Here is an 8,698-nt window from a genome sequence, read left to right as displayed (position 1 = left end):
ACACGCTGGCAGCTGGCTTCACTTGGGCTCCGCATGCCGCTCCCCAGCGCTGCCCGGGCGGCCATTGTCTGATTATTTACGAGGTGACAGCGCTCACTAACGACAGGGCCATTGTTAGAGCACTGAATAGCTGTCAATGAGATGACCATGAGCAAGTTCTCCATTCATAACTCCTTAGTGCAGAACTGAAGTCTTAATATTTAATATTTGAATGTAATTTTGTTCTCATTATACTTTTACCATAGTGACCTATTGATGAATTCCTTGTCTTTACCAGTGTTTTACATATATCTGTGTCACAATTTTCATATTTCCTTACTTCATCTCTGTAAAATGACCTGATTAAATATAGGCTAAATATATACGATTGGCCTCTCTGTTCAAACCCCATCCCCCGATCAGCAGGCCTGGAGTATGGAGTGGGCTGCAGGGAAGAGTGTATAGAGAGCTTTCTCTGTCTATAAAAGAACATCTGAGCCATATTACCTCAGCTCTCCATCCGCCCAGGGAAGGGGCTGCGGAGTGCGTCCACCACGCTCAAACGCCCTTTTTTCCATTGCCTTCAACACTGAATCATAAATTGCATAAGAAAACACACACACACTCACACACACTCACACACACACACACACACACACACACACACACACACACACACTCACACTCTCACACACACACACACACACACACACACAAACACACACACACACACACACACACACACACACACACAAACACAGTCATCCACACACACATGTATACACACCATGCTGTGTCCAACAGAGAGCCCACTGCTGTTACCTCTCAATTATGATCCAACAGAAGATACATATTCACAAGATTCCATCAGAAAATTATTTTTTAAAAATATTTTCATCTAATGACATCTGGACAAATGCCTTTTCATTTCATGTACAGTATGCAGACAAATCATGGACTATGGGCATTGCGCCACATAATTGAGGCTTACCTATTTGCTAATGCCTGTCTACGCTAAATTACTAATAAACAAATAAAAAAACTAACGTCATTGTAGACAAAATGAGTTGAAAATGTGGATGAACAGAATGCCATAAAATGCCAGTGTTTATTCCAGTCCCCACTTAGCCTCTCCTGTAACATCATATTTAGAAAACCTGTTGAGAAGAATAGGCCCACTGACCACTGGGGTCCGCTTATAGGAGACGCATGAATTGTGCTTAGCACATGGTGGTGAAGCCTCGCACACAGAAAAGGAAATGGAAATGAGCTGGGCTGGGCTGTACCGAAAAAGGTCATGCTATGGTAGGTCACCATAAGTAGCAGACGTTGGTCAGCTGAGATATTCAATGTATAAAAAAATAAAAACAACTAACAAAAACAACAAAAAAAACAAGTTCAAATGCAGTAATAGGAGACTTCCTAAACACTCGGAGAGTCAGGAGCGTATGGAATCACATGACTCCCTTGTCCTCATGTGGCTGAGATTTATGGTTTCCGACAAGCTCTCTGATTCTGCGCACAGATGAAAGGCAGCGAGGCAGTCGTTTGTGTCGGCGCGGCGGTCCAGCGCTCCCTGCCAGCCGTAGCAGCAGCGCCTGCCCTGCCATCCCTCTGTGCACACGCAGGCCGGCCGGCTATTTTAACAGCTTCCACTGCAAACCCACAATCACTCACTGACCAGCCACTCCGATGCCCCCACGATCATTATGTGGATATTGATAGTCCGCAGTAATAATTATGTAGAGTATATATATTATATTGCACCACATGTGGTCATCTCAGTCAGGGAAACACTAAACAAGTAATGGTGGTTATAATGATACCCTCTCTCCTCCCCTCCCTCTTCTCTGTAGAGGTCCAAGCATAAACACCAGTGTACTCCTGTATTGGGCTGTCCATATTCTGCTCTCATCAAACATGGCTATAGGTCAACATGAGTTGGACATATATGGTCCCTATTCTTACATAGTGCAAGGTAAGGCCATCAATCAAAAGGTGGAGTTACAATGTGAGAATTCTATTTAGAACAATCTGATTAACCCTGTGTGCACATCTGACATGTGACTGTGACATTGTGTAAAATTGTGTTGTGTGTAACAAATGTGTTGATTTGTAACAATGCACAATACTGAGGTACAAGTCTGCAGACCGTGAAAGTTGCTCATGTATGATTTTTTCTACAGCGTAATACAGAAGGAAATACAGAACTATGTAGGCCTACTTAATTATCCACCAAGGGAGGCAGCCAAAACACTGTAAGGCATATGTTATTGATTAGAGGGAATGAAAGATGAGAATAAGATTCACATATCAGTTTAACAACTTGTGGTGGATACCAAAACCACAAAGAATAACCCTTTGAGAGCACCCGCAGTCTTTACACAGGTTGAAGGTCACATGATAGTTCACCACCTGCCCCCTCAAAGGTAATGCAGTCATTATTACATTTCAACTGCAATAGTGCAGTTATTACATTTCTACATAGTTTTGTTTTTCCCAAAGCACATTCAATTCATTGATACCAGGTGACCGCAAACTTATCCAGAATTGTAATGTACAGCTAATGTGCAACTCTCTTAACATTCCTAAAGAAAGATTTTTCAACTGAACCACTTGGCTTTAGAAATTATTTTATAAAAAGGATAAAATGATTTTATGGAGCAAAATAAAACGCTACGTACTGTAAGCTACTGTTGTAGTGAGACAATTGAAACATGGATGAAAATAACTGAATAGAAAAAGCTGTGCTAAGGACCTACTGCATGGATAAGTTCATGTGAGCCTTGAGGCTGTGGCAATACCACTGCACACCGTTACCCCTCACCCTGGTGTGAGAGAGAGAGAGAGAGAGAGAGAGAGAGAGAGAGAGAGAGAGAGAGAGAGAGAGAGAGAGAGAGAGAGAAGCTCTGTGAATCTGTGTAGGAGAGGCTAAGAAAAACATTCCGGCCTGGCAGTTCCACTGCAGTAGTGGAGGAGGGGAGAACAAGAGAGAGAGGGCTGGGGGTGGGTGAGGTAATATCTCAGGGAGAGCATGGTTAGATCACATTCCTCTCCCTGTCTTCTCATGCATTGGGTTGTAGAGCCTGGCAGGGACACAGAGGGGTGTGTATATGTGTGTGTGTGTGTGAGTGAGAGAGAGAGCGAAAGAGGGTGGAGGGGAGGGGAGGGGAGGGGAGGGGAAGGGGCAGCTGGTGTGAACCAGTCCGACCGCTTCAGGGGTGTGTATCTCTGGCACCGCCTATCTCTGGGAACCGCTGGCCCTGTGGGCCTTGCCATCCCTCTCCCTCCGACTCGTTCTCACTACACTATGGCTTACTCAGGTTGTCTTTGTGTGTTTGCATCTGACCATACTTGCACAGACCTCAGATTCCTGTCCCAACATGATCTAATTGTTGATACCATGCCATGGGTTATTACAACTAATTAGAATTAATGAACAACCTTGATTGGTGGCAGTTCCATACCGTGAGTGTGTTCATCATTTCGGTCTCCTCCTTCAAATACTGTAAGCCGAATCCAGCCTGTTCTGAGGCCCGATGATTACGTCTCCATTTCATCACTCTTTTGCAGAGTGTCACTCTTCCCTTTTGGCCTCTAATGACACTGGCATTTTCTAAGTCAGCTGCCAGGACTCTTACCAATGAATCTTGTCCCCTGGCAATGGTAATGGTACAGTTGTAGCTATTAGTCCTGAGTGTACTTCATCTGCAGCAACTGAACAATTCCTCCTCCTTTTATGACTACAGCTATAGCAGCCATCCAGTTCACTTCCTCCTTCTTCTGCTGCTGCCACTGCACATGCCTTTTCAAGCCTTCGCCCGCTAGTTTCCCTTTTTCTCTTTCACCCTCAAACAATTCTGTATTAGTTCAACACAACGGTGTTAGTTCACAGTTCAAATGACTGAATATAAAGAGACACAGTGGCTAATCTCTACCTTTCTCTAGATAAGATTGGGTGCTAAGGTGGAGCAACACATTATAGTCCAATGATATGTAATGCCGTTGTGAAATCAAATAGTGTGGCAAGACTATATGTCCCACATCTTTATCCCAACCAACACTGTGCTTTACTGTATATGGCCATGGCTTGGGAGTGGTGTCTGACAGAAGCGCTGTGAAGGGGAGAGCAGCCATGAGCAGCTGTGGGCCTGCGTCTGGGTGGGGGGTGTTTGTGTAAGGGAGTGTCTCAGCCCGAGTGCATCCTGAAAGTGACACATGAGGTCGACCCTGCTCTTGAAAGACGGACGCTGCTGACTGCAGTTTACTGTAAAGTTGAGCATAGCCGCTCGCCACAGGAGTAAATGTGTCATCCATGACATTTGCATTGCATGTAACTCATCTTTCAGCCCAGCCATGGAGGTGTCAAATGTGAAGTGTGAAATGTGATGTGTGCTACATGTAGGCCTACAATGGTAACATGTACCGGTAGTCTCTCCTGCTGTTTCTCAAACAACGAGATGCCCATAGGTGCTGATTTATTTGTGCACATATAGGAAACATCTATTTTCCAGATTCATTTGAAGTATCGCAAAGGTGAAGCAGCGCAGGGCTTAGGCAACCATCTCATTCAATCAATCAATCACCAGCAACTGAGGCAGAAACAATATAACCAGAAACCAGAACCAGAAACAATATAATGTTTACGGGTTTTAGTGAGAAACCAAAACACTGAACACAACTACAGAATGAAGCAAAAGCTTCTGTCATGGATGCAAAAGGAGAGTTCAGTATTTGACTTGTACAGACGTTCTTCCTCACAAGATGGCGGTGACCTAATGAAGACCACGGTAACGCACTGACTGCACAAAGAGTAATTTTTATACCTTAACACGCCTGCTTTTTGGGACTTCACTTATTCACCATTTTCCCCAGAGTTAGCTAAGTCGATACATAGCCTACCCTTCTCATCTCATTCCACCGCCATACTGTAGCGTAGCTTAGCACAGGGTTCTCAAAGTAGCTGGTTCCAACAGGGGGTAGCAACAGGAAAACAGTAGGCTACAGGTCCGATGGTAGGGCTAATGTTAAGAGAGTATTAAAATAGGGGATATTTTACTGAAAAATACTAAAACGGTAGGACAGAAAAAAGTTAACATATTGTTATTCATACACATGCAGCTATATAAATCACAGCATGCTAGAGGAAAATATTGGAGTTCTTATGTCAAGGTGTAGAATATTAACACTGCCACTTTGATGTGCTTTGCTAGGCTCGCAGTGAGCGTGTCAGACCGACTAACTACAGGCACAGAGATGAGAAGGGTGTGTTCTATCGGCTAACAGCTAACTCTGGGGAATACAGTGAATAAGCGAAAGTCCCAAAAAGTCAGCATGTTCCTTTAATGATTTTTTGAGCCTAGTTATTGGCTGAAAAAAGCTATTCAATTTTACATAACAAATTTCCCCACAAAAGCTATGTGTGACGGATGCCAGGTAGCTTAGCTTTGTGTGTGGAACGTTAGTTAGCCTTAGCCTGGTAGTAAACCAGACCCTGGAATCTTTAAGATTAAGGGTCTGGCCACGAATAATGAAAATGGCCCAACTCGAGGTGCGGCACCATGCATTTGAAAATCTCACTGCACAATTGGATAACACTACGACCAAGGTTTACTCTGACTGATTCTGGACTTCGATGCAATTGGATAACACTGCGACCAATATTTACAGATTTTCAGAAGGTCCTGTTCTTCATATATGGAATGTTTCAAAAATCGCTAGTTTGCGAATCATCATTAGGCTAAAAAATTGCATTTCCAAATACACATTTCCATGTCAGATGTCCCGCAAATTGACAGCATAGGCTAAAATACGTGACATTTAACAAACATTCGTATCGCTATTGTGCGATATCGTCCTAATCGACAGGCAGGTCTGGCTCCTGTTCCTCATTGTATTACGGCTTGTACAGGTAATCACAAGCAACAGATTCACACACCAGATGTTCAGAATCCCCATATGCCATATCATTTTCAAAATTACCATCTGCCATCGTAGTTACTTATCAGCTTTTCAAAAATCGCGAGTTTGCGAACCATCATTAGACTAATTGTTTGCAGGGAAAAAAATATTTCACATATTTCCATGTCGGATGTCCTGCAAATTGACACCATAGGCTAGAATACCTGACATTTAACAAACATTAGTATCGCTAATACGCTATATTACAGCTCGTACAGGTAATCTGGAGCATCGGATTTACACACAAGATCTTCAGAATCCCCATTTGCCATATCAGTTGCAAAATCTCCGCAGACCACAAGCCTAGCCTGTTAGCTTAGCTCAAAAGAAAGATGGCGGATATTGGTTTCGGTTTCTGCGAGTGAAGTCCCATCACTGATCAGTAATAGGTCTGTAGCATGAGGAGACTTCCTACTTTCAGTGATGAAAAATGACGATTTTTACATCATTGAAAGCAGGAAGTGCAACACTGAATCTGTATTTCTCCCACCCCAGGGGAAACTGAGGGAATGATGCACGACCATTCAAAAACATGTCTGGGTTTTTAACGATACAAATGCAAATGTGTGAAGTGTCCCTTTAAGGTAAAAAGAACTCTTTAGGGGGCCTTTAACTCATTCATCCATACAGTGAGCAGGTACATCCACATTTCGTTTTGAAAATGGAAAGAAAAAAGAGTGCCAAACAGGCACATATGTGACCATTCAAAGCGAAATCAGTCGTTTTGCACACAACGTTATTTTGAGAAAATCAACAATAACAAACTTCCGGGTTAAAATGTTGAATTTCGCGTTTTCGCATAATTCGACTGTATACAGTCAACAGTTTCATATCGTAAACGCATTTCACGGAAAAACATACGTTTTCACTGTTAAACCCGGCGAAGATTCAACACATTTGCTGTCATTCCCATTGTGCACGCGCCGCTTGAAAAGGTGATTTCTCCTCTTCTGGCATTTCATGACAGGAGAACCATGTCAACTTTGGGAGCGTTTATCTTAGCGATAGTTTGTGTAATACCCTCGATATACATATCGTTGGAAAGCTTAGTTTATGGCCGTTCACGTGAGCACAATAACTTAATTTAATATTTTTTACCGAAACGACTGGTTCCGCTTTACAGGGTCACATATGCCTTTTTTCCCAATTCATAAATGTTGAAAAATATTTCTTTAAACATTGGGCCTAAGCAGTATACAATCTGTAATAGATGTGCAATAGGAAGTCTGAGGGGTGACTGAGAGAGGAACAGTGTGCAAATGATCATTTTCAGTGCTGTTCTGGCCTGTTTTGTGGTCTTTGTGAAAGGAAAGAAAAGAAAAGAAAAGAGATGAAAATGCATCTCTTTTTTTGAAATCTCCAGACATTGCTTGAATATGCTTGAGATGTCATTCAACAGATTCAACCTGCTGCATATTTTTCTCAGAGGAAATTATTCAGTGATAAAGTACAGTCCATTAGCTGTAAGATACTGTCAAGAATGTTTTTACAACAAGATGTTGGCCTTATGTGACCCGATCTGGTCAAAATATGTACAATATACTGCAGTGTTATATCCATATTCAATAGATATCCTCATTGTGAGCTACTTAACCCCATTGTGCAAAGCAATAATGAATAGTTACATTTGAAAAAAAAATTGTGCATATCTCTGTCAGGGGTCCAACCATTTGTTGAGCAAATACGAATCAAACACACAATGATTTTTATGTCCCCAATGATTACGTGTGTTGATAGAGTAAGTGAATGGATCCATGAAATGGATTCTTTTTCAACTGCATTTCCACCCCCTGAGATTCAAAACTGTGAATAGGCCTTACACAATGCAATCACCAAAGAATAACTCATTTATAATCAGCGGTGAATAAAGACATATAAAGAATATCAGATTAAGCATACATGGGAGAAGGCAGTAGGATTTGTTTGCTGTTACTCAGTGCATTGAAGGAAGTCTAGAGGTGATTATCTTTATGGTGCACACACCTGTTTTTCAAGTGTGTTGCTCACTAAGTAAAGAACACCCCACACCCTTTTTTGGTGCCTTTTAATTGCCCTATAGTGAGGCTGATAGAGAGGGCCCTTCCCAAACTTGAGCCTCCTAGCTTTCTGCTAGAACACAATAGGCAGTTGGGACATTAACAAACCAAAATGGATGTGGCTACAATTTAAAATAGATCATGTAATATTTTACTTCAACTGTAGGCCTACCCCTGTGAGCAATATTTTGAACTGATATATTTTTTATTCATTATTTAAGATATTACTTTGATGTTTTATTACAACAGCTATTTATTAATGGTAGCTGTGATCATGTTGTCTAAATGAGGTGATATATTACAGCCATACACTTGGCTGTAAAGATTATAGTCACTAAATAATATTGGCAAACTGGAGGTGATAGTGATACACTCTACCACCCATGGCAGCTTAACCTCATGCCCCCACCTCCCATGTTGCGAGTTCAAGCCCAGTGTTTGTCTGCATAATACTAGGAGCACTTGCATTCTAGATTCATTGATTTATAACATATTATGATGAATGTTTTAATAAACATGTCCTCACATGTTTTCTCACAAACTGAAAGCTTATAGCCTACCTTTTTCCATTAAAAAACGTGACTCATATTATCTGAGCTGGAAAGGGAGACATTTCATTGAAGGCCATGCATTTTTCTGTCTCTTTGAGAGTCTCCTGACATGCATTGAACACGTACAGTAGATGCATTGTCAAACTGTAGACTAGAAAGAGCAAGGTGCCA

This window comes from Sardina pilchardus, chromosome 14 (genome assembly GCF_963854185.1).
Source record: "Sardina pilchardus chromosome 14, fSarPil1.1, whole genome shotgun sequence".
Taxonomy (NCBI): domain Eukaryota; kingdom Metazoa; phylum Chordata; class Actinopteri; order Clupeiformes; family Clupeidae; genus Sardina; species Sardina pilchardus.
This window is presented reverse-complemented; position numbering follows the sequence as displayed.